This window comes from Protopterus annectens, chromosome 8.part0, assembly GCF_019279795.1.
Source record: "Protopterus annectens isolate FY-2018-M chromosome 8.part0, PAN1.0, whole genome shotgun sequence".
In the NCBI taxonomy this organism is placed as follows: domain Eukaryota; kingdom Metazoa; phylum Chordata; order Ceratodontiformes; family Protopteridae; genus Protopterus; species Protopterus annectens.
The window spans coordinates 412,779,128-412,803,545 of record NC_056741.1 but is presented as its reverse complement, the minus strand read 5'-3'; the positions used below and the strand labels follow the sequence as shown (position 1 = coordinate 412,803,545).

The window sequence follows — 24,418 nt, the reverse complement described above, 5'->3', positions numbered from 1 at the left end:
ATTCCAATCTACATTAGGCACAGCTCCTCGCTAGCACTCTTCAAGAGAAACCTTGACGAGTGGATGGGAAACAGAAAGTTTACCCCAGGGATCACTTCAGTGGCTCTGCTGGACAGAGGCACAGGGAACTAATCTAAGGGGGGCAGCAAAAGCCAACACATTCTGGCTAGGCTTATAAATGCCTTCGGGCAGATAGCCTAGAACCTACCTATGAACCCGTGCCCCTGTCTAGCAGGGCCACCGATGTGATACCCAAGGTGAATTTCTCATTACCCATCCACTCAAGATTTTTCTTGAACAGTGCTAGTGATGAACACTGCTTGACATAGATAGATAGCTTGTTCCAGAGTATAGGAAGTCTCTGGGACAGGAATCTATCCCTCCAGCATGTTCTGTTAATTGTGGTGACGAGGTTTAGGTCTCTAGAGCGTGTGGCTCTGAGGAATTGGGATTTCTTTAGGTGTAGCATGTCCAGCAGTTCAGAGTTTGACATAGCTTTGTATGTTAGGCAGAGATCACTTCGGAGTAGGCGATATGCTATGGAGTAAAGCCGGACTTTTTTGAGGCAGTCAGCGTAGGGTAACTGAGTCCCATTATCCTCTTTGTGAGGTATTTTTGTGGCCTTTCTAGCTGCTGCAGATGCCTTGTAAGAACATTCCAAATGGGGCGTTGTACTCTATAATGGATCTGATGAGAGCTGAGTAGAGGGGGACAATGACTTCTTATTTCCTGGATCAGAACCCTTTCATGATGAGGTATGCCACATAGAAGGATTTCCTGACTACTGTGGCAATGTGATTATCAATGGAGAGGCTACTATCTACTAGAGTCCCAAGGTCTCTTATCACACCTTCAGGGTTAAGTGGGCTGCCACCTATGTGGTAGTCCATGGGTACAGGGTTTTTATCAAAGGGGATGACAAAGCATTTTTTGGCATTGAACTTGAGGCCATGGCTCTGACACCAGGCATCAGTCTCAGTGAGGCCCTTTTGCAGGATGTCCACATCGTTTGGGGACTTGACTATGGCACCCAATTTGCAGTCATCTGCGAACTTTGCCAGCCAGAGACCCTCTATGTTGGCTTGTACTTCAGGGAATAGATCCCAAACAGGAGGGGACCCAAGACTGAACCCTGTGGTACTACCTTGTCACAGGTTTGGAGTCATATTTGAAGTCCACAATTTTTACAGTGTGGGTTCTGTCTGTGAGCCAGTTGGCAGCCCATCTTGTGATGTACAGATTTATACCCAGCTTGGGGAGTTTTATCTTTGATACCAGAATGGGGGATGGTGTTAAAAGCCTTGGTGAGGTCGAGATAAGCTGTGTGAATTGCCTTACTCTCGTCCACGGCTTTGGTGACTGTTTCAAAGAAGTCGATCAGGTTCAGGAGACATGATCTGCCCTTCACAAATCCGAACTGGGTGGGGTCCAGAGATTGGAAGTTACCAATATCCTTATTTATGAGTTCCATGATAATATGCTCCATGGCCTTGCAGACCAGGCTTGTCAGGCTAATACAGCAATAGTTCCTGGGGTCCGTGGTGCCCCCCTTTGTGGAGTGGTACACCTGTTGCCTTGCACCATTCAGTGGGTACAAAGTCTATCGAAAGACTATGACTGAACATGGTGCTTAGGTACAGGGCTAGTTCATTCTGAAGTTCATGTAGAACGCAGTCAGGGATATTGTCCGGTCCCAGGGATGCTGTGTTCTTGCCTTTCGATAGCGCAGTTTTCACCTGTTCAGTTGTGATGGCAGGGACACTGCATTCTTCCGGTATGGATATGGGCCCTTTAGGATGTGTGGGGGGGTAAAGTTGGCACTGAACCTATCAGCCAGGATGTTGGTGATATCAGTTGGTTCTGTGAATTTTGTGCCATTGTGCTGTAGCTCAGAGCAGATCTGGGTGTTGCCATTGAGATTCTTGACATAGCTGTAGAATGCTTTCTGCTTGCCCTTAGAGTCAGTGGCAATTTTAGTTTCATAGTTCGCTTTGGAGGATTTTATGAGAGATCTCAGCTTCTCATGCTTTGGGGTTGCTTTTCTTCAGCTGGAACTGGGACTTTAAGTCAAGATGAAGGGAATTATGAACAGTTCCAAATATCAGTCATTTTTGGCCCAAAACCTTCAAGCATCTGCTAGAAAGCTGAAGAGGAATTTCACCTTTCAACAAGACAATGACCCTAAGCATACATCCAAATCAACAAAAGAATGGCTTCATCACAAAAAAATAAAGTTTTGGAATGGCCCAGCCAGAGCCCAGACCTAAATCCAATAGAAAATCTGTGGGGTGACTTGAAGAGTGCTGTGCACAAGAGATGCCCTCGCAGCAATGTGAGAGATTTGGAACACTTTTGCAAGGAAGAGTGGGAAAATATTGCCAAGTCAAGATGTGCCATGCTGATAGACTCAAACCAAAGAAGACTGAATGCTATAATTAAATCAAAAGGTGGTTCAACAACGTATTAGTTTAAAGGTGTGCACACACTATGAATTAGTTTAAGGGTGTGCACACTTATGCAACCAGCGTATTGTACGTTTTTTATTTTTTATAGTTTTTTCCCCCAACAGATTTGTTTGTTTTTCAATTGAATTGTGAAGGTTATAGGTCATATTAAAGGTGGGAAAAGTTTTGAAATGATTTATTGTAGTCTCATTTTTTATATCACAAAAAGCTGACATTTTAACCGGGATGTGTAAAGTTTTTATATCCACTGTGTGTGTGTATATATATATATATATATATATATATATATATATATATATATATATATCTATATGTCATAAAAAGATGGCCATTGCTTCTATCTACATATCCCCTGCTAACAACATCCCTATCCTCGAACATTTTCCCTCCTGGATCTCAAATACTACTTCCTATGAAACCATTCCACTGAGCGACATTAACATTAATTGGAATGCTCTGTCCTCTAACTGTCCTAATGCCAGTATTAACCTCCAACTTATCACTACCCCCACCCACCTGAAAATACACTCTAACACAACCTTTACAATCGACTGGATCCTCACCTCAGACTCCCACCTCTACCACAACCCTTCCACACTACCTGATTCCCTAAATGATCACCTCCCTATGTCCATCCAGCAACACTCCCCCCTAAGGTCCAAATCCCATCACTACAAAGACTGTCACAAACTGCCTAGTTTCAACCCTGACAAATTTCACGAAATATTCTCCACTATTAATTGGTCCTTCCTTCTTAACCTCCCTCTTGAAGAAGCTGCTCTAAAAATTTAATAGCATCTTTCTTGATACCCGAATCTCCCTTGCTCCAATCAGAAAAATTAGAATAAAACATAAAACTTTGCACCTTGGTTAACTCAAGACACTCGCTCCCTCATGAAAAAAAGCGAGACAGTGCCTGGAAAAACTGGAATAAACACAAATCCCCTTCCAGTTTTCAGCGCTACAGAGAACTATACAACTTAATAAAAAAGCAAGTCAACCTGGCCAAAAAAATTATTACCTAAACCCACAAATAAGGGACCACTCTAACCCCAAGAAATTCTGGAATACTGTCAACAAACTGTTACACCCAGGTAAATCCCCCCAGATCCAAATCCCTCCCCTAACAGCTTTGCCTTACGAACTGCTACACTTATCAACTTTTTCATAGATATTTAACTAGACTAATGACCACAAGGGCCTTTTAAGTCTAGCCATGCAACTCAAATCTCTGACAAGTTCTGATACCCTTGATAAGTGTAAGCATGGGCCTGGGAGATGAACCATTTACAGGTTACCTGTGTCCATTAGAGACACAGATGCCAATCCAGTGGTGAATTTCCATTTTCCCATCCAATTGTCCAAGTTGCACTTGAATTGGGTTAGGGAGGAACTCTGCTTCACATGGATGGGGAGCTTGTTCCATAGATAGGGTAGTGTCTGGGATACATACCTATATCTCCAGCAGGTCCTACTTATATCACAGGCAAGGTTTAAGTCTTCAGAATGGGTAATTCTGGTGCTGTTTGTTTTGTGGATATGCAGGAGGTCCATCAGAGTGGGGTCTAACAATGCCCTGTATGCCCGGCATAGATCTCCTCTCAAAAGCCTGTAGAGACAGAATACAGGGATAGAGACTTGAGGTGGTCTGCATAGGACAAATTACTGACACCCTGTATTCTTTTAGTGAGGAACCTATGTGGACATTCCAATTGTTGGATATGCCTGGTTAGGTACATACCAAAGGGGGCATTGTACTCAATGATATGTCTGATGAATGCCGAATACAGTGGAACAATGACTTCCTTGGACTTAGATGCCATACCTTTGTTTATAAGTTGTGCAACATAGAAAGATTTCCTCACCACTGTAGAAATGCGATCCAAGGTTTGATTGCTATCTATGTGTCCCTATGTCCCTGACTACTGGGTCAACTCTAAGGGGTGTGTTGTCAATATGATAGTTACCAGGGATGGATGATTTCCCGAAGGTTACTTTTATGCATTTCTTGGCATTTAGTTTTAGTCCATGGCTCTGATACCAGTTGTTTGTCTGTGTTGTCCCCTCCTAAAGAACATTTGTGTCAGTGTGAGATTCAATGACGGCTTTAAATTTGCAATCATCTGCAAATTTAGTAATCCATAGCCCACTGACATTGGCCATGAATTCTGAGAAGTTCATGCCAAAAAGGAGCGGTCCAAGGACTGATCCCTGAGGGACTCCACTTATGACCGTCTTCTCTGTAGAGATGGACTCCATAGTTCTAACTTCCTGGGTCCTGTCTGCAAGCCAGTTGGCTATCCACTGGGTGACATACAGGTCTGTACCTAATGTCTTGAGTTTGTCAACAATGCTTGAGTGGGTTACTGTGTCAAATGCCTTGGCAAGGTAGGCAGTGTGAACAATTTTGCCCTCAAAGACCTTCTCAAAGATGTCCACCAGGCTGAGTAGGTACGATCTGCCATTGACAAAACCCAACTGTGTTGGATCCAGTGTCTGGAGGTTTACTATATCTCTATTGATCATCTCCATGATAATTATTTCCATGGCTTTACATACAAGACTAGTGAGATTTATGGGTCTGCAATTTCCAGGATCTGTAGATGGCCCACCTTTGTGCAGAGGGATGACAGTTGCCTTTCTCCATTTATGAGGCATGAAGCCTGTTTGGAGGATACAGTTAAACAGTAATTCCACAGGCCCTGATAGGTTAGATTTCATGCTACTTAAAAGGCTTCCCGGGATACCGTCTGGGCCCATTGATGCAGTGTTCTTGGTCTTAGAGAGAACATTAAGGACCTGTTCCCTAGTGAAAGTAGGATTCATTGATTCCATTCAAAAATTAACTAAAAAAGACAAATACTGACTCCTCTAGTCTTCCCCCCACATCCACCACTCCACTGCCTTTACACTTAAGCCCATGCCTACTACCTATATCAGAGCTCTACTCAGTAAACGCAAACCATGTTCCCCTTCTGCCGATAACATTCCTCCTCTCTACTTTAAACTTGCAGCAAAAACTGTTTCATATCCCATCTCCACACTTATTAACAGGTCAATCCAAGAAAACATAGGCCCTGAAATCTGGAAAAAAATTTACATTATTCCTCTACATAAAAGAGGTAACTCAGCTGACCCCTCTAATCTCAGACCTATTGCTATCCTGTCTCCCCTTTCATAGATTCTTAAAAAAATTATTCATCAACAGCTCCTTGCTCATCTACTACACAAAAATCTCCCCAACCCTACCCAACATGGTTTTCGCCCAAACCACAATACAGCCACAGCACTAATATCCTTTACACACAATATCTCTTTATCTCAGGACAACAATAAACTAGTCTCTTGTCTATTCCTTGACCTCTTTAAAGCCTTTGACACGGTCTCCCACAACCTACTTTAATCCAAAGTATCCAACCTTAATCTCACCAACTCTACTCTCTGTTGGTTCTCTAGCTACCTCTTTAACAGATCTCAGGCTGTGAAATGGCTCTCTGCATCCTCCCCTTTCCTTCCAGTCTATACTGGGGATCCCCTAAGGCTCCATCCTTGGACCTCTTCTATTCAACATTTTCATTATAATCTCTATCAAGCCCGACCTCACTCCTCTCTAATACAATATGTTGACGACTCTACAATAATTTCCACTTCTGACAATCTACCCCACATTCTCTCCCTTACCCAAGAATCTCTCCACTCAGTAGAAAAATGGCTAACTTCCAACCAACCCCTTAACTAAAACTAAACTCCTCTTCTTCCTCCCTAAATCCCTCCAACACCTCAAATCCACCTTCACCGTCACCTCACTAAACAACACAACTATTAAGGTTGAACCCCATACCAAACTAGGAAAATTAGAAAAACGAACCAAAAGACAATTTGCAGGACGATGGATCCTCTTTATTAAAACACACTTTAGCGCTTTCGTCAATGGTATGACTACTTCAGAATGAAAAAAAAAATCACACTACAGTCTCTACTTATATGATAAAATAAGAAAGTCACACGTTTTCAATTGATCTATCAGCTTCAACCCAGCTTGTCTTAAAAACACAGTACATATATTATTTCTAAACATACAACAAGACACAATATAGTTGAATTGACATACTCTAAACAGAAAATATTTTAAAATGCAAATTCAGCTTTCATCTTTAAGCACCCTTGTTACCATTGAATGGGCAGAAAAGTTTGAAAAAGGTTTTTTATTTGTTCCTTTAAGAAAAGGAACTATTGAAGAAATTCTAGTACAACTTAAGCTGCTTACTAGGAAAATTAATTTAAACACCTATTTTGAAAACCCTTTGTCAGGCAGAGTAATGCCTTTAAAAAGAAGTAGTACATTTAACACCCCCTTCACTCCCTTGTTAATATTTTTGAGAAAGTGTGCGAAAGGGACATCAGAGATATTTATTCCATAAAAAAGAACAACTACCCCAACTTTAGTAATCTCAGCGTTTTGTTATCAGGACTGTTTAAAAATATAGCATCAATGAAAACTCTAAGAATTATGAAACCTGACAAAGGTGGGGGTGGTTGTTATGGACCATATTGATTATGCCTACAAACTACTAGGAGTCTTGTATACAGACACTTATGAGGAAGTGCCCATTAATGAAAGAAATACTGCCTACCAGAGGACTGACATACTGTTAGAAGAACTATAAGCAGACAGATTACTTTACAGGAATATGAATATTTGAAAGTAGACCATCCTAGGACACCCACAATTTTCGGTATTCCGAAAATTCATAATAGTGGCTGTGACCCATCATTAAGACCTATTGTGGATGCCAAAGCCTCAAAGACCTTCTCACTGGCAAAATTTGTAGATTTTCGGGTCAAGGGTATCTTGGATAAATTCCCACATATTGTTAAGGATTTGTGGGATATTTTTTTACCTAAGGTTAACTCACAGATTTATGCAGATGAACCTTTGTTGGTTATTGACCTTTTTTCTGTTATCCCCTGATGAGGGGTTGGAAATGTTTTACGAATTTCAGTGTACAAAATTCCGAGTTTAGCCATGACAAAGTTCTTACTATTAGGGCATTAATGGAAGCCATTCTTTAGAACAACTTTTTGATTTTTGAAGAACAACTATTCAAAAAGAAGACGGGAGTGGCATGCTTCCCAGCATTTGCTAGTATGGTATTAGCTGAGTGGGAAATGACCAAGGTGTTTGATTTTGGTTACTCTGAAGGTTGGGTGCTGTATGGTTGTTTTTGGACATCATTTTTTGGAGGGATACCACAGAGAAACTGGATGAATTTTTTCAGTTTATCAACAACTGCACCACCTTCTTGAGGTTTACAATGGGGGTTAATAGTGAAGTGATACATTATTTGTATGTATCCTTATCATTGGATAAAGAAAACAAGGGCTTTGAGTCCAAGTTGTATAGGAAACCCATCTATTCCAACTCCCTTCTACATTTTACTAGTGGGCATCCACTACATCAAAAAAGGTCCTTAATTAAAGGACAGTGTGTTAGACTGGCTAGAATGGTGAATTGTGATGATGTCTTTATTAAGGAGTGCCAGATACTTAAGAAAATGTTGTTGGTGAGGGGGCACCTGGACAAAATACTAAGTGAGGTAATCAGGGAGGTAGTAAATAAAAGAACGAAGGGAATTTTTAAACCCTTTTTAGGAAATACTGCACCCTTGTCCTATGTGCAGCAAAATGGCAATGACACTGTGCAAAGACAGACCATCTACAAAGGAGCCTTGACTTTACTATATAATCTTTGCTTCTATGGGATAAAAGAGGTCATAAGACATAACTGGAATATTTTTTCAATAGATCAAAATATTAAGTCAAAAGCAGGGGAAAAACCTACCATAGTCTATAAGAAAGATCTTTGTTTTAAGAATTTGTTGGAAAGTAATAGTGTTAGAGTGGTTGAAAGGGGTATGCACAAATGTGGAAGATGCCACCAGTATAATTTTATTTTAGAGGTTGAAGGTGTAAGAATAGGTACTGTCCAGTATATTATTTATTTTATTTTACAGTTTGTTTACCGGGATAGTCCATTGGGCCAAGAAGAGCCCATTTCAATGGAGTCCCGGGAAGAAAAGCTCCATGAACAGCAATATAATATGCAGACACTGCATTTACATTTATGATATACTACTGAAAAATGATGGTATTACATAACATGATAAAAAATTTACGATTGCAGTGAAAATTCAGTTAAAAAAGTAAAAGGTAAAATTACAAACACACACACACAAATGCACACACAAATAGGTCAATTAAAATAAGAAAAAGCCATTGGTGCATATTCCTGCTAAATTTGTTAGAATGTGCAATAACACAGAGTAGGCGTTACAGTTTTACATATTAAAACCAATATTAAAGGTTATTGTTTTACTTCTGGGATGGTTTACATGGCAGTTTGTCAAGTATGTCAAATGTTCTATAGTGGTAAAACTCAAGGGGGCATTTAGAAAGAGGATTTACCAACACCAGTATGACATTTCACGGCTAGATGAAAAGAATGCACTTGCAAAATATCTCAAAAACCACGCAGACCATTATTTTAAATACATGGCTATGGAAAAAGTTGAATTGATCCAAGAGGGGGACACTTAGATTTATTTTTGCAGTATAAAGAACTAAAGTGGCAAACAAAATACAATGCCAGTGTACCCCCAGGGCTCAATGATGTGATTTTTATCAGTTGTGTTTTAAAGATGAAAGGTGAATTTGGGCTTTAAAATATTTTCTGTTCAGAGTATTTAAATTCAACTATATTGTGTGTCTTGCTGTTTAGAAATAATATATGTATTTTGTTTTTAAGACAAGCTTGGTTGAAGTTGATAGATCAAGTGAAAACGTGTGACTTTCTTATTTTATCATATAAGTAGAGAATGTAGTGTGATTTAACTCGCAAAATAATTATTATTATTATACTGGACAGCCTGTATTGGATGACTACCTGATATTTTTATTTTGCTGCAGTATTGGTATTTTGTGGAATGTAGTGTGATTTGTTCATTCTGAAGAAGTCATTTATACCATTGACGAAAGTGATAAAGTGTGTTTTAATAAAGAGGATCCATTGTCCTGCAACTTGTCTTTTAGTTCGTTTTTTAATTTTCTTGGTTTGGAGTGTATTCTGGTTGTTAGTTTAACTCATTCCCTCCAGTAGAGCTCTTTGGAGTGTGTACCTTTAACCTTTAAAAAATTACGATATCACCTTACATTTCTAACAAATACTTATTGACAGCGGTCATATATCAATACAATTGTGTTTGCCTTCATATATGCTTCAAGAGAAAATATTCTGATATGTTGTGTGTAGCATGGATTTGGAATTATTAATGCAAACATGAACAGGAAATATTTGACGCCTAGACCGACCCCAAACTGTAAGGGGTTATAATTGATGATCAAAATAGGTTCATAAGTAGGTACTAGGCTATCAGCCCTAGGGCCTATACAAGCCCAGCCAAAAAGGTACCCTGGCTTTTGCAACCCAAGAAAGTTATTTTCCTGTGCCACTGTCGAGCAGAGTCACAGAAGTGATCCCCGGGGTGAATTTCCTATTTCCCATCCAATCATCAAGATTTTTCTTGAAGAGTACTAATGAGGAGCTTTGTTTGATATAGATAGGTAGTTTATTCCAGAGTATGGGAAATCTCTTTGACAGGACTCTATCCCTCCGACATGTTCTGTTTATTGTGGTGACAAGGTTTAGGTCCATAGAGCGTGTAGCTCAGAGGGACTGGGACTTCTTTAAGTGGAGCATGTCCAACAACTCTGGGTTTGATATAACTTTGTATGTTAGGCAGAGATCACGTCTGAGTAGGCGATATGCGACGGAGTAAAGCTGGAGTTTTTTGAGACAGTCTGTGTAGGGCATCTGTTTGAGGCTGGTAATCCTCTTTGTGAGGTATTTCTGCGGCCTTTCCAGTTGTTGTAGATGGCTTGTGAGGTACCTACCAAAAGAGGTGCTGTACTCTATAATGGGTCTAATGAGTGATGAGTAGAGGGGAACAATGACCTCTTTTTTAGCCTGGTGAGTGGGACATCAGTGTGCCTGACTATAGAGTCACCTATGACTAGTATGTTGTTTTGCTTTATTGGCTGTGGTTGAGTGGCACACTGAGTCTGCGGGCTATGTGTCATTTGGGTTGTGTTGGAGGGTGGAGGTTGCTTGCATTTCTGCTTTGGAGTTCTCTGTTGCTTGAGCAGATTATTATTGAGAGCCTCCGCGAATGTTTTTGTGTTTCTATGTGTGGATTTTGGTGGTGTAGATTTAGTGAGACAATGTGACGAGTGTGGTGCAAGTGTTTACCTTCTCCTCTTGACTGTCAAGTTCAGTCTTGGTTGGAGAGAGCTTTACCTCCAGTTTGGCTAGATAAGTGCATCTTTCACAGGTTGTAGTGTTGGGGTGGCAGGAGGAGAGGGTTGTCTGTGTACATGAGGCAATTTCTACATTGCCCCAAGATGCCCAGATTCATCAGATAGACAGGAGAGAACACTGGGAGCTGACCCTTGGACATGCCTGAATAAAAAACTATTTTCCTCTAGATAAGTGAGGAAAGTGAGTACAAGAGCTGTTTTTCTCTAAGCAAGTGAGGAAAGTAAGTACCAAAACTGTTTTCCTCTAGGTAATGAGGAAGGTTGAGTGCTGTAGCAATTAGTAGGTTATTTACTGCTTACAAGAAGTTCTGAACAAGTGCTGATCACGAATAAGCAAATTCAAGTGCTAAAACTAAGAATCTATATCTGGGCTAAACTAGTTACAGGAAAGGGGGTAAACAAGTGCAAATGCGGGCTTTTAAATTAGAAATTTGAGAGAGATGGAAAAACTGCCCAAACGGCCAATAACTACAATTTCTGGGCCAGAACCACTCCTTACGTGGTAGATAGGTTACCCAGTGCTTACCACTCCCACTGATAAGCTAGAAAGCTTCCCTCCAACACAGAAAGCTTGGGGGGCTCAGAAGCTTACATACAGTCCTGGATACAGCAAATCTGAATCTGGACTAAACTAGTTACAGGAAAGGTAGGAAACAAGCTTAGATTTTTTTTACACAGAAAAGTAGCTAAAACAGCAGTAAAAACAATTCAAATGCAGTGCAAGCTAGCACACTTGAGTATGTAGCAATGTTAGACCAAACAGTTTAAAAAAATGCAATTAAATTAAAAATGACTAAAAACAAGTGCAGAAGGAGTCTATTAGGTAGAATGAGGTAAAGAGATGGCACTGGGGGGAGTGTCCCAGATCAAATCTACAGTGCAACTGCAAAAGCCTCCAAATTTAACAAGACAGGAATAGAGAGGGTGGGTAGGGGAAAACCAATACCTTCAGCAGAGATCTGAAAAACTATACAGTGAAGCAAAAATAACAGTGCACAACTCCGAAGTCAGCCAGCAATGATATAAAATTAGTCAAGCAACAATTAACAGTACACAACTCTGAAGCGCCAGAAAAATATACTTAGCTCTGTACATCTCCAGATAGTTTGAAGAGCACTCTGTCAGGACACAGGAAGGCTCCAGCAATGATATGCAGGCTGTTACTAAGAGGGTCTAATTTTATGCAAGTAATCCTTGAGATAGTCAGATAACACACAGGATGTAAAACCAGCTATACCAACTTATGACACAGAGAAATAAGGGGAGGTGGGGAAAACCAACACTGCTTTAAAAAGACCCTCCAAAAACTTGCCCTACTTTACAGAAATAAAAAAATGCCTGACAAATGAATCCAAACTCTCTTTGGCACAAGCCTACCTTTTACCCACCCTACTTCATACGCCGCCTATCCTCACTAACGTACAAACAAATCTCTTTGACTAAGCTTGAACTTGCGTATAATAAAACTGCTAGATATGCTGTCAACCAACCATATCGCTTGCAGCACAGCCTTTCTCTAAAAAATAAATAAATAAAAAACTTCAATGGCTTGAATTTCACCACCAATAATTTCTGCCTCAAATACACCTCACCCACTCCATATTAAAATCAGCCCCACTTCTGTCCTGCTCTCTTAAGCCTCATTACACCCTATATTCCAAACCGTGTACTCCACAGCTCAGATCAACATCTCTTTCAAATATACAAACCAAACAAAACCATTGGCAAACTACTCTATAACCACTCTGTCACAAATGCTTGGAATAAACTGCCCCAACAGATAAGACTAATTACAAATACAAACTGCTTCAAAAATAACTTTAAAAGAATATCTACTCAAATCTTGGACTTGCTCTTTCTTGCACTGACCCAGCGTAATCATCCTCCTTCCATCTATCAACTTCCCCTCCTTTCAGTCTCTCCCTTCTACTCTCTAACCCTCCTTCTCTCATCCTCTTCTTGTCCCACAGGATAGTACAAACAATAATCTCTTCAGCCTTGAAATTAACTTCAAATTTTTCCAAAACCTTTGGTATTATACTGTACTGTGACTATATATAGGATGAAACTCACTGCACCTAATATAGGCATTGTATCTTATCAGTGTAACTATGACTATGTATTATGAGAATACCTTACACCTGAGTATCTATGTACAACTATGCAACTACAATGTCCTCTCTTTACAGAGTATCTTATTATTTTTTAATGTAACTATTGTATGTGTTATAATCTGTATGAAATTACTGTTTTATGTATGTGTTATAACCTGTACAAGATTGCGGTTTTACTGCATTGTGTCCATTTTTATAATTAACTGTATATTATTTACCTTTTTGGAACTTTTCTCCTCGGGTCTCTGTGAAAAAGGTTAACTTCCCAGCCAGACTAACCTGGTCAACAAATGTCAAATAAATAAATAAATTACACACGCATACACGCATGCACACACACACCTGTGTATATTTTATATACACACATATATACACTCTGAATTTCTTCTCCCAGGCTATAATATCTTCCTGCAAGATAGACTAGAGAAAAAAGGCGGAGTTGCTGCTATTCTCTCTACTCTAATAAGCTCTCCCATATATACAGATTATATTATATTGTATACACACATACATGCATGAATACATATGACTCTGTATATACGATTCACAGACAAGAAATGTACAATAACTATGCAAGGTCAAATAGATTCTATTTAGACTTTATGTAAAATATGTACAATGAAACAGGATAGGAACAGTGACAAAAGTGCCAATATAGGGAGGAGAGGTACATGACAAAAAAGCTGCAGGGAAGAAGGGAAGAGACAGATACAATGTACAAAGAAACAAAATAAACAGAAAAAATGAGATAGGATTAACATGGATAATGGGGTCCAAAATAATGTGACAGAAAGGAAGAGAGTAGAAATAAAAATGAAGGTATATAGAGAGGAAAAATAACGCAAATCACAATTAAGACCAAAACAGACAGGTAAAGCAATTTTACAGGACTAGTTACAAGACACACATCAGAAAATTGCCTTAAATTTAAACTGAGGTCATTATTAACAGAGAGTCATCTAAACACTTACTCTTGCCACAGATCTTCCAGAAGAATTAAAAAAAAAAAAGAAGTGACATATCATTAGAAGTAATGACAAATCCAGCACTGCTCCCACAAATGGACAGTCATATGTCTCCATTTTATGTAAAAAAATCTGCTAATTTGTTAAGTGTCTTGAAGCAGTTATTTTTCTCCGTTTTCTTCTTTTTAATACTAGCTATCAACACACACACACACACACACACAATGGAGATTAAGAATGTATGACAGTACCGGCACTGTATTCTAGTGCCCATCTCATTGCAGTGGAGACAAAAATTAATGTGGCAATACATTCCAATAATAACTCAGTGTTCTTCACAAGCAGTTGTATGCAGTGCGGTTTTTAAAGCCAATTGTATAAGAACACAATGTACAGCAATGTAAGAGTATGCTTATTGTCTGACCTGCACAAACATGACCAAGAAACAGTTGGGGACTGAATTATCTGAGGCACTTTTCAAAATCTCCCAAATTGCAAAATCCAAGCCAAACTTGCATGCACCAAAAACTAAGCCTTGAAGTGTGCATGTTTTTTGCTTATAAACAAAAAAAAAAAAAAAAATGGCACCACCTGAGTTGGTTTGTCCTAAATGTTCTGGAAAGGGGCATATAGTAAATCAATGCACTGCTACTGACAGCAATCCTGTACGTGTAAAAACTGACAATGCTAGCCAACACATTGTACTTAAAAACTTGCCTACAGAATGCGTTTATGCTGAATTTTTAACTACGAGAAGTAAAGGATCTGCTTTTTGTCACTGCGGTGTTACTAAACATGTTAAACACATAAGCTAAATTTATATTCTAACCCCATTGACCACATCTCCTTTCCCCACCCAACTTCCTTCCTAATCTTACAACAAAAACATCCTCCATACTTAAAAACAACGTATCTTATTAAAGACCTCTACATAGTTGTACTTCATCTCCACTGCAATTAGTTAATCAGTCTACAACCTAACTACTTCCCTTGCCTACCACACTATGACCCCCAACCTTATATTTTCTAACAACTTCCTAATTATTCTTACTGCTCCCTTTCTCTATCTTATCTCCACTGCCACCTCTTATCAATGTACTCCAATACACAGTTACTCCTTACCTACTATTTCCTACCCCCTAACCAATCACTCTGCTACCTATTCTTTCCCTATTGCCCCCTTCACTTTTTCATCTTTCTGTCTACACCTTGCACAAAATAAAAATATTCTCTCTATACATACCCCCCTTAAAACTAAAACAAAAACACTACCTCCATTATGGCTGCCAGATTTCTCTTAAATTACTCATTGCAAACCTACTACTGTCTGGTGACATTCATCCCAACCCTGGACCTGACCTCAGTTCTTCTTGCTCTACTTACTCCTCTCACCCCCAGTCTTCACCCCCAACACGACTTCTCTGGCTCTCAAAACCACTTCCACCAAAAACCTATCTATTCTATCTATGAACATTCAAAGTATCATTAATAAAATCTTCCCTTTTCATGCCTGGATCTCCCTACACACCCCAGATATTCTCACCCTCTCTGAAATCTGGCTTAAGCCGCACATATCCAACTCTGAATTTCTTCTCCCAGGCTATAATATCTTCCGGCAAGATAGGCTAGAGAAAAAAAGGCGGAGTTGTTGCTATTCTCTCTACTCTAATAAGCTCTCCCTCTACCTTCTATCAACCTCTCCTCCAAACTTCCACCCAGCTCAAGTACTCATTGTTAACTGTACTCATTGTTAACTGTAAATTAAACAATCACAAGCAACTAGCTATTGCTTCTGTTTACATCCCCTCAGATAAAGTAAACTCTCAGTTAACTTGAACTCGAGCAAACAGAACTGTCAAGCAAACAGAAGAAAAAAAAAAAAAAAAATCGAAGAAATACAGTAAAATTTTCATGTGTTGCACTTTCTGTCCTCCCCCTCCCCAGCCACTGAAAATATAAGTTATGTACTTACCATAACGTTCCATGTGAGTTGTTCATCTCGCCTTCATTCTTACACATGGGTTCAGAGCCGCTTTCACAAGCTCGAGGTTTTACAGTAGCTCGAGGCCAAGTCCCTATCCCATGATGCTCTCTGCCTCACCTCAAATCTAGTTTGCTGATCCCAACATGTATAACATAACACATAAACATTACTCCAGCCCGAGTAAGAAATCCTAGAACAAGACCCACCAGACTGCAAAACCTCTTACTCGTTCTTCGAGAAGCCTGGAAGGGGAAGGCGGGTGGGAATGTAAGAATGAAGGCGAGATGAACAACTTGCATGGAACGTTATGGTTAGTACATAACTTATTTATGTGAAGTTGTTCAATCTTGTCGTTCATTCTTACATATGGGTAGCATCCCAAGCACCGTTCATCTTGGGTGGAACCAAAGGAAGCCCTGTCCCTGGAGGCCCTATTTACTTTGTAATGCGTAATGAAGGTATGAGGCTTAGACCAAGTGGCAGCTGCACATATCTTGTCCAAAGGCAGCCTAGCCATATAAGCTGAAGAAGTAGAAACAGCCATAGTGGAACAGCTTTCACGCTGTGTTCTAACGGTTGATTCACAGAGGAATATGTGAATTTTTGCAATGAGTCAACCATTTGGAAAGAGTAACTTTAGATACTGGTAGCCCTTTCTTTGTGTCAGCATGAGAAACAAAAAGTTGTTCTGATTTTCTAAATTCTTTTGTTCTATCCAAATAGAATCTTAGTTGCCTGTGAACATCAAGTTTATGCAACATACACTCCAACTTGTTGGAATGGTTACTGAAGAAAGTTGGGAGTTCAATAGTTTGGTTCAGATTAGCCTCCGAACATACCTTTGGAAGGAAGGGTTAGTCCTCAGCGACACTCTGTCGGGGTGAAAAATCAAATATGGGGGTTTGACAGATAGGGCCTGAAGTTTGCACACTCTACGTGCTGATGTAATGTCCACCAAGAAGATGGTTTTCCAAAACAGAAATTTTAGTTGGCAGGATGATGCAGGCTCAAATGGAGGAAGAATGATCCTTGATAAAACAAAATTCAGATTCCAGAGAGTAAAAGGTTGTCTAATTGGTGGTCAAAGATGCATGGTACCTTTTAAGAAGGCTCTACATAATCTGTGAGACATTAGATTAGAACCTTCCAATCTGAGGTGAAAATTTGAAATTGCAGCCAACTGAAATCATATGGTGGCAGCTGCAGCACCTTCATTAAAAAGCTTAGTCAGGAACTCTAAAATGCTGGAAAATGGGGCGACGTACGGGTCAATATTATTTTGCGAAGCTCAGAAAGCAAATCGCTTCCATTTGCTGGCGTACAACTTTCTGGTGGAAGCTTTATGAGAAGATACAAGGAAAGGCTATACCTCCGAGGAAAAATTGTGTGACCTGGCTATGTTGGAAATTGTTGCAGCCAAGCTATCAATCTGGGGATTGAAGAGAAGGATGAAGAGCCCCTGACGAATGTGTCAGCAGATCTGGAACTGGGTCCAGAATCCAAGGTTCCTCTAGTTGGTACAGTCGAAGAAAGGGGAACCAAATCTGTCGAGAACAATATGAGGCTATTAGAATTACAGTCTTCCTCGGGGCTTTGGCTTTCTGCAAGAATTTTGGAATCAGGGAAATTGTTGGAAAAGCATATAGGAGTCCCAGGGGCCAAGCGTGTACGAGAGAATCCCTTGGGTTCTCCCCTGGTGGGGGATTCAGGGCAAAGTACCTTCTTCATTTGGCATTCATAGGGGATGCAAACAGGTCGCAATAAGGCTGGCCCCATCGGTGAAAAATCATCTCCGCAACTTTGTCTTTGAGGGACCACTTGTGTGGCATCAGAATGGCTCTGCTCAGTTTGTCCGCGATCTAGTTGGACTTCCCCGGGATGTGCGACGCTAACAGAAAGCACCTGGTGCATACAGCCCACTGCCAGATTCTCAGGGCCTCTCGACATAAGGGGTAAGACTTGGTTCCCCCTTGCTTGTTGATATACCAGCCCACTGACATGTTGTCGGTCTGAATCGCAATCATTCCCAGAGAAACAGTGTCTTGGAAATACTACAACTCCAAATGTACCGCTCTCCTCTCCAGAACATTGAAGTGCAACTGTGACTCTGTCACTGACCAGGTGCCTTGGGCTGTTCTTCCCTGAAAAAGCCAGCCCCCCCCCCACCCTATCAGAGAAGCGTCTGTGGTCACCGTGGCTGATGGTGGGGGAAGAACAAATGGGCGACCTACTGTTACATGATGGCTGGTCAACCACCATTGAAGATCCTTTCTGCATGAATCTGTAATCATTATCAAAAATGACACTGGAAGTTGTTGGTACGACCACTGGGTGAAGAGTAACCACTGAAGTATTCTCATATGCATACGCCCCAGAGGAACTGCTATGAGCGTTGTTGCCATAGTACCTAGTAGTTTCAACACTTGAGAGGCTGGTACCCTTTTGCTCGTCAGAATCTCGAACACCTGTTGTCGACGAGTGACTATTCTGTCCAGTGGCAATTTTACCATGGTGGTGGTGTTTTCTAAATCTGCTCCGATAAAGGAGATACGCTGTGATGGTGACAATGCAGACTTGTCGAAATTTATAGTTATTCCTAACTGACAGCACAGATTGAGTGTGTGATCCCTAGATTGAAGTGGCTGATGCCTGGAGGTGGCGGTGAGGAGCCAGTCATCCAGATACAGAAACACTCAGAATCCTAGACACCTCAGGTGAGCCATAACCACTGCCATGCATTTGGTAAACACTCTGGGGGCTGTTGTGAGACCAAAGGGCAGTGCTTGGAACTGATAGTGACTGGCTCCCAGCCGGAAATGCAAGTGATCTCTGGATGGTCTGGCCATTTTGATATGATAGTACAAATCCTTGAGATCTATAGAGTACATCCAATCGCCGGTTCCTAGAAACAGAAGAATCGATTGAAGCGTGACCATCCAGAACTTCTCCTTCTTTACAAAGGTGTTGAGTCTGCTGAGGTCCAAGATGGGCTTCCAGTCCCCTGTTTTCTTTGGAACTAAAAAAAATCTGGAGTAGGTTTCCGGATCCTATTTGGTCTGCTGGGACTGGCTGGATGACTCTCTCTTCCTGCATCCTTTGAATTTCTATGGCTGCTTGATCCCTGAGACTGGGTGGAATGTCTGGGATTTTCCTTCATATGGGGGGTTCTGAGAACGGAATGACATAACCTCTGGTAACAATTTTTTGTACCCAAGAATCTTTTGTAATTACTAGCCAGGCATCTGGATACAAAGACAAGCAACCCCCGACTGCCTCCACAGTAGGACATTCAGGCCTCCTTTCAGGAGCACTGGTAGGGCTTGCCAAAGAACTGATCCCTGTCGACCTGGTTTTGTGGACCCCCTCTGCCGCCCTGAGGGGAGTTCACTATGTGTGTTCTGAAAAGCTCCTTGGGACTTCCAGAACCACATTTTTCTTCCCTTTTGCCCTTTGGGATAAGGTCTAGAAGGGGTGGAAAAATGGATTCCTATGGCAGACAGAGTCTTTCCATGTTGTTCACACCTAGTGAGGGTCTCCTTGACTTTAGGCCTGAAAAAGGACGAGCCATCAAATGAGGTATTAACGAAGGAAGACTTGAAGGCTTCTGCAAAGGAGCATAAGCGCATCCACAAATGTCTCCTAAGAGCTATTGCTGAACCCAATGTCTGACTCGAACCATCGGCTGCATAAGAAATGAGCCGTATGGATGAGTTAACTATGGAATTAAGGGTATTGAGCTGGGATGTCACCTTATCAGGAACACCTTCAGCTGTAATATTCTGTACAGCATCTCCAAGATCTTTAAGGAGATCTTTTTGAAGATGGGTAAAATGTGTCAAATAGTTGAGCAATCACATAGCAAAAGTCGCTGAACTAAAAATGCGTTTCACATACTTGTCCATAATCCTGAAATCTCTATTAGGAGGATGGACATTAGAAGAGGTTTCAGACATCGCTTTCTTCGTGGCCGCCGCCACCACCATGGCATCCACCGGCACTCCCTTGGTAAGGAACATTTTGTCCTGTGCCGATCTAATAAACTTGCTGGGTTTCAGAGGAACAGGTTCCACAGTATCAGGAGACTCCCACGCCCTTTGAGCAACCAACTCCATTAGCTCATTGAAGGGTGGAGGGTTGAGACCCAAAAGCCTTCAGAAGCACAAACTCATCATCAGTAGGGCTAATGGACTGCCAGTCACCCCTCTGTTTCCAGACTTCAGGGATATCAGCAAATGAGATATCCTCCGATGGGGACCGTGGGGACACTTCTGACTCCTCTAAGTTGGTGTCTGATGTGACAGACTCCTGTGGGGAGTCTAAATGCCTCCTCTTGCAAAGCTTCTTCCTGGGAACCTCATCAGTGGGAGCTTCTGGTGAGGTTTCGGTAGAACATGGGTCACCCAATAGGGTTACCTGAGGCTCTGGGCCTCGACGCTTTACAGGGACCTGTGATGTAGAGGTAGAAAGTGGCACTTTTGGGGATGAGAAGAAAGGCCCTGATGACGTGGGAGTCTTGGAAGACATAACTCTCCTCATGGCATCGAAGGCTCCACTGCTCCAACTCGAGGAAGTAGCCGATTCCAAAGAAGCTGGCTTCCTCCCTGGCGCCAATACAATGGGCTCCAACCCAGAGGAAGGAACAGAGCTCATCCATGCGGAAGGTCGGAACAGACCCATCGGTTCGACTCTCCCCCCCGGAGCTGACCAGAGAGTGTTGGCTCCCAAACTCCTTGAATGGCACCGAGGTAGTCTGAGTTGACGGAGCCAATGGCACAGGAACAGGCTTTGGCTCTGAAGGTTCCACAATCATCAGATCCACCTCCCGCAGCTCCAAAGGCCCGGCTCAGAGGAGGAGTAGACACAGTAGGTAAAACAGACTTTGGCTCCAAAACCGGTTGGGCCGAAGCTGATACTTTGGCTAGTGCCAGATTCTGCACCACTCAGTCCACATCCACATCGAAGAGGCTCCTCGAAGAACAAGTCGAAGGGATCAACGAAGCCACCGACTGTAAAATAGGTAATCTCAAAGTTTCGGAGACCGACTAACACCGGGGACCAGTTCTGAAAAACAAGCTCAGTGCTCAGTTCTGAGGACTGCGGAACCGGCGACTGCACCTTCTCAGCAAGTCTCGGAGCCAAAGACTTCGGCTCCGAAGAAGCTTTCGAAGTTTTCGATCCCTTTGAAGATTTTGAAGTTGGGTCGGCCTTGTCCAGTGATTCCTGGAAATCTGGTTTTAGCAAACTCCTGTCTACCAGTTTCCTCCTGCATTCCAGCAAGACCCTGCTGCTAAAAGAATGACAAATGGAGCAGTCCTCCTGGAGATGGACTGCCCCCAAACAGTACAGAAAAAGTACAGTTGTGTACACTTACCATAAATGTATATGCTCGAGTGTATTCACTGTTGCAGTCATTACATTTGGGTTATCTGTTTGCAGGTAGCCCTCAGTCGGCCTGATTAACAAAGTCTTGGGTCCTGCATCGGTTGTTGTCCCTTCTTCCATGATGTCAGGTCACCAGGGGTATAAAACATGCAGCTGATGCCATTACATCAGTTTTTCTTGCCCCAGGTGTTAGGTGCCCCCCTAATGGAAAGCAATTAAGTATAAAAGTACAATGATACACCTCCAACAAAAAAACATATACACAAAAAGGCTTTTAAGCATAGTAAAGGAAAGTAGAGGTATAGCCAAAAGAAGTTAGGGGGCTGGAGGGAGGGTAACCAGGACTGCAACAGTGAATATGGTAAGTGTACACAACTGTACTATGTTCTTCATGTTTCACTGTTGCAGTGATTACATTTGGGGAAATTCCCAAAGCTATGGTTCAGAGGAGGAATTTAGATAGCATTAGGACCAGTTATAAGACCCTGCAAGACTGCAGTGGCAAAGCCAGCTCTGGATTTAGAGAAAATTGGCAAATGATAATGCTTGGTGAAAGTATGTACAGAACTCCAGGTAGCAGCTTCTAGGATGTCCTTGGTAGGGATGCCTCTGAGAAAGGCTGTAGAGGTACATGCAGCCCTGGTGGAGTGAGGTCTGATCCCCTGGGGGATAGGTTTTCCATGGTGCTTATAGCAGAAATGAATGCAATGGCCTATCCATTTAGAAATGGTTTGTTTTGAAATAGCCTTCCCCTCTGCCCCTGCAGCAAATGCCACCAGCAGTTGTTCAGATTTCCTTTGAGGTTTAGTCCTGTCTAAGTAGAATCTAAGTTGTCAGTGCACATCTAAGGAATGCAATATCCATTCCCCTTTGTTCTGTGGATTTGGAAAGAAGGTTGGCAAATGAATGGACTGATTAAGAGCCACAATGGATACCACCTTCGGCATGAAAAATGGATTGGTTCTGAGGGACACCCTGTCCACATGAAAGATGATGAAATGCTCCACTGCCATAAGGGCCTGTAATTCAGATACCCTTCTAGCTGAAGTGACTGCTAAAAGGAAAGCTGTTTTCCAAGAAAGAAATTTTAAGTCTGCAGTAGCAGTTGGCTCGAAAGGAGGTAGAGTGAGTTTCTCCAAAACAAAGTTAAGGTCTCAGGCTGGGGTTGGAGCTTTCCTGGGTGGTCTCAAATTTCTGGCCCCTCTGAGGAACTGCTCGAGCAGTGGATGAGAGAAGAGGGGAGGTTCTGTGTTATAATGAGCTGAAATGGCTGAGGCGTGGATTTTAATGGAGGAAAAAGACAGGCCCATGTGAAGCATCTCAGTTAAGTATTATAAAATCTGAGGTAAATTGGGCACTGCTATGCTCATCCCTTGAGATTGGTTCCAGGCAAATAATCTTTTCCATTTTTCAGCATAAGAGTTTCTAGTACTAGGCCTCCTTGCCTCTAAAATGATATCCATCACAGGTTTACTGAGGGATGGTAAAGGAGAGATTATATAATTAGCCAGGCTGCAAGGTTCAGTGTTAGAAGCTGAGGATGCAGAATCTGGTTCTCCTGCTGAGACAACAGGGAAGGAGTCTGAGGCAGGTGCCATGGGGATAACCGTGACACACTCTGCAGGAGGGGGTACCAGTGTTGGCGTGGCCAGTCTGGAACAATCAAAATCATCCTTGGTTTGTCCTTCTTGATTTTTACTAATACTTTGAGAGCAGAGGCAAAGGGGAGAAGGCATAGACTGATAGGTTTTTCCAGCTGAAGGACAGAGCATCCACTTTCCATGCTCATTTGTGGGGAGTCCTTGTGCAAAATTTGTCCAATTGGTAGTTCTGGGGAGAGGCAAACAGATCTACATCTGAGCTCCCCCATTTGCTTGTCAACATGTTGAATATCCTTGGTTCCAGTTTCCACTCGTGTGGGTCCATGAGGTTTCTGCTTAGTCTGTCTGCCAGTGTATTTAATTTTCCTGCCAGGAATTGAGCTTGTAGGTGCACTTCGTAGCTCAAGGCTGTGTTCCACAATGTCATGGCTAGTCTGCAGAGGGGGTAAGAATGTGTACCCCCCTGCTTGTCTATGTACCACATAACAGTGGTGTTGTCCGTCTTTACCATTAGTTGTCCTGGAAGAATGTGGTCCTTGAAGGCTGTCAGAGCATTCTGTACAGCTAACATTTCTTTTTGATTGATATGCAGGTGCATTTGACTTGGATTCCATTTGCCCTGAATGCACTTCCCTGCCAGGTGAGCCCCCCATGCATAGTCTGATGTGTCTGTTGTTGGGGTTTGGGCGGCAGGGGGTGGTGTGAAAGGTAGTCCCTTGTTTTAGTGGCAGGCACTGCCCACCAAAGGAACTCTAGGTGTAGGCAAGGTATGATAGGAATCATTGCTTCTAGATCTTAAGAATGTTGACATCATAGGCTTTTTAGATACCACTGTAGTTTCCTCATATGCAGTCTTGCATATGGAATTAGAAGAATGCAGGAGGCCATGAACCCCAAGGCTTGCAGTATTTGTCTTGCAGACAGCAGGGTTTTTGTGGCCACTTGTCTGAAGTAGGTTGTCAAATGAATTTGTTTCTCTGGCGTGAGGAAAGCCATCTGGGAAGCTGTATTCAAGCTTGCTCCCAAGAATATAATTTGTTGACAGGGTACCAGGTGTGATTTCTTTTCGTTTATGGTGCACCCCAGACAAGTTAGAACCCTTTGTACAAAGACCAGCTGATTCAAAAGTATGTCGTGGCTTTCTGCCTGAATTAGACAATTGGCCAGGTATGGGTATATTTGAATATTTATTTGCCTGCAAAATGCAATAACTGGAGCTAGGCACTTTGTGAATACCACGGGCACAGTAGATAAGCCAAAGGGCAGTGCAGAGAACTGATAGTGCGTGTAGTCTGCTTTGAAGTGTAGGTATCTTCTGCAAGATTCCCTGATTGGGATGTGCAGGTATGCTTCTTTTAAATCTAGTGTTGCCAGCCAAGCATCTTTGCCTAGCATAGGAAGTAATTGGTGAAGAGTCAGCATCTTGAATTTTGGAATCTCCAAAAGGTGTTTAAAGTAGACAGGTCCAGGACAGGACGCCATGAATTGTCTTTTCTGGGTACCAGGAAAAGTCTTGAGTAGAAAACTTGTCCCT

At 41.8% G+C, this 24,418-nt stretch overlaps 1 protein-coding gene across 4 annotated transcripts in view; it reads right to left on the bottom strand.

Annotated features, from left to right (window-relative positions):
• The window catches only part of LOC122808841 (acyl-coenzyme A thioesterase THEM4-like), a 399,123-nt gene that overhangs the window by 122,065 nt on the left and 252,640 nt on the right, over positions 1-24,418 (bottom strand). The window lies entirely within an intron of this gene.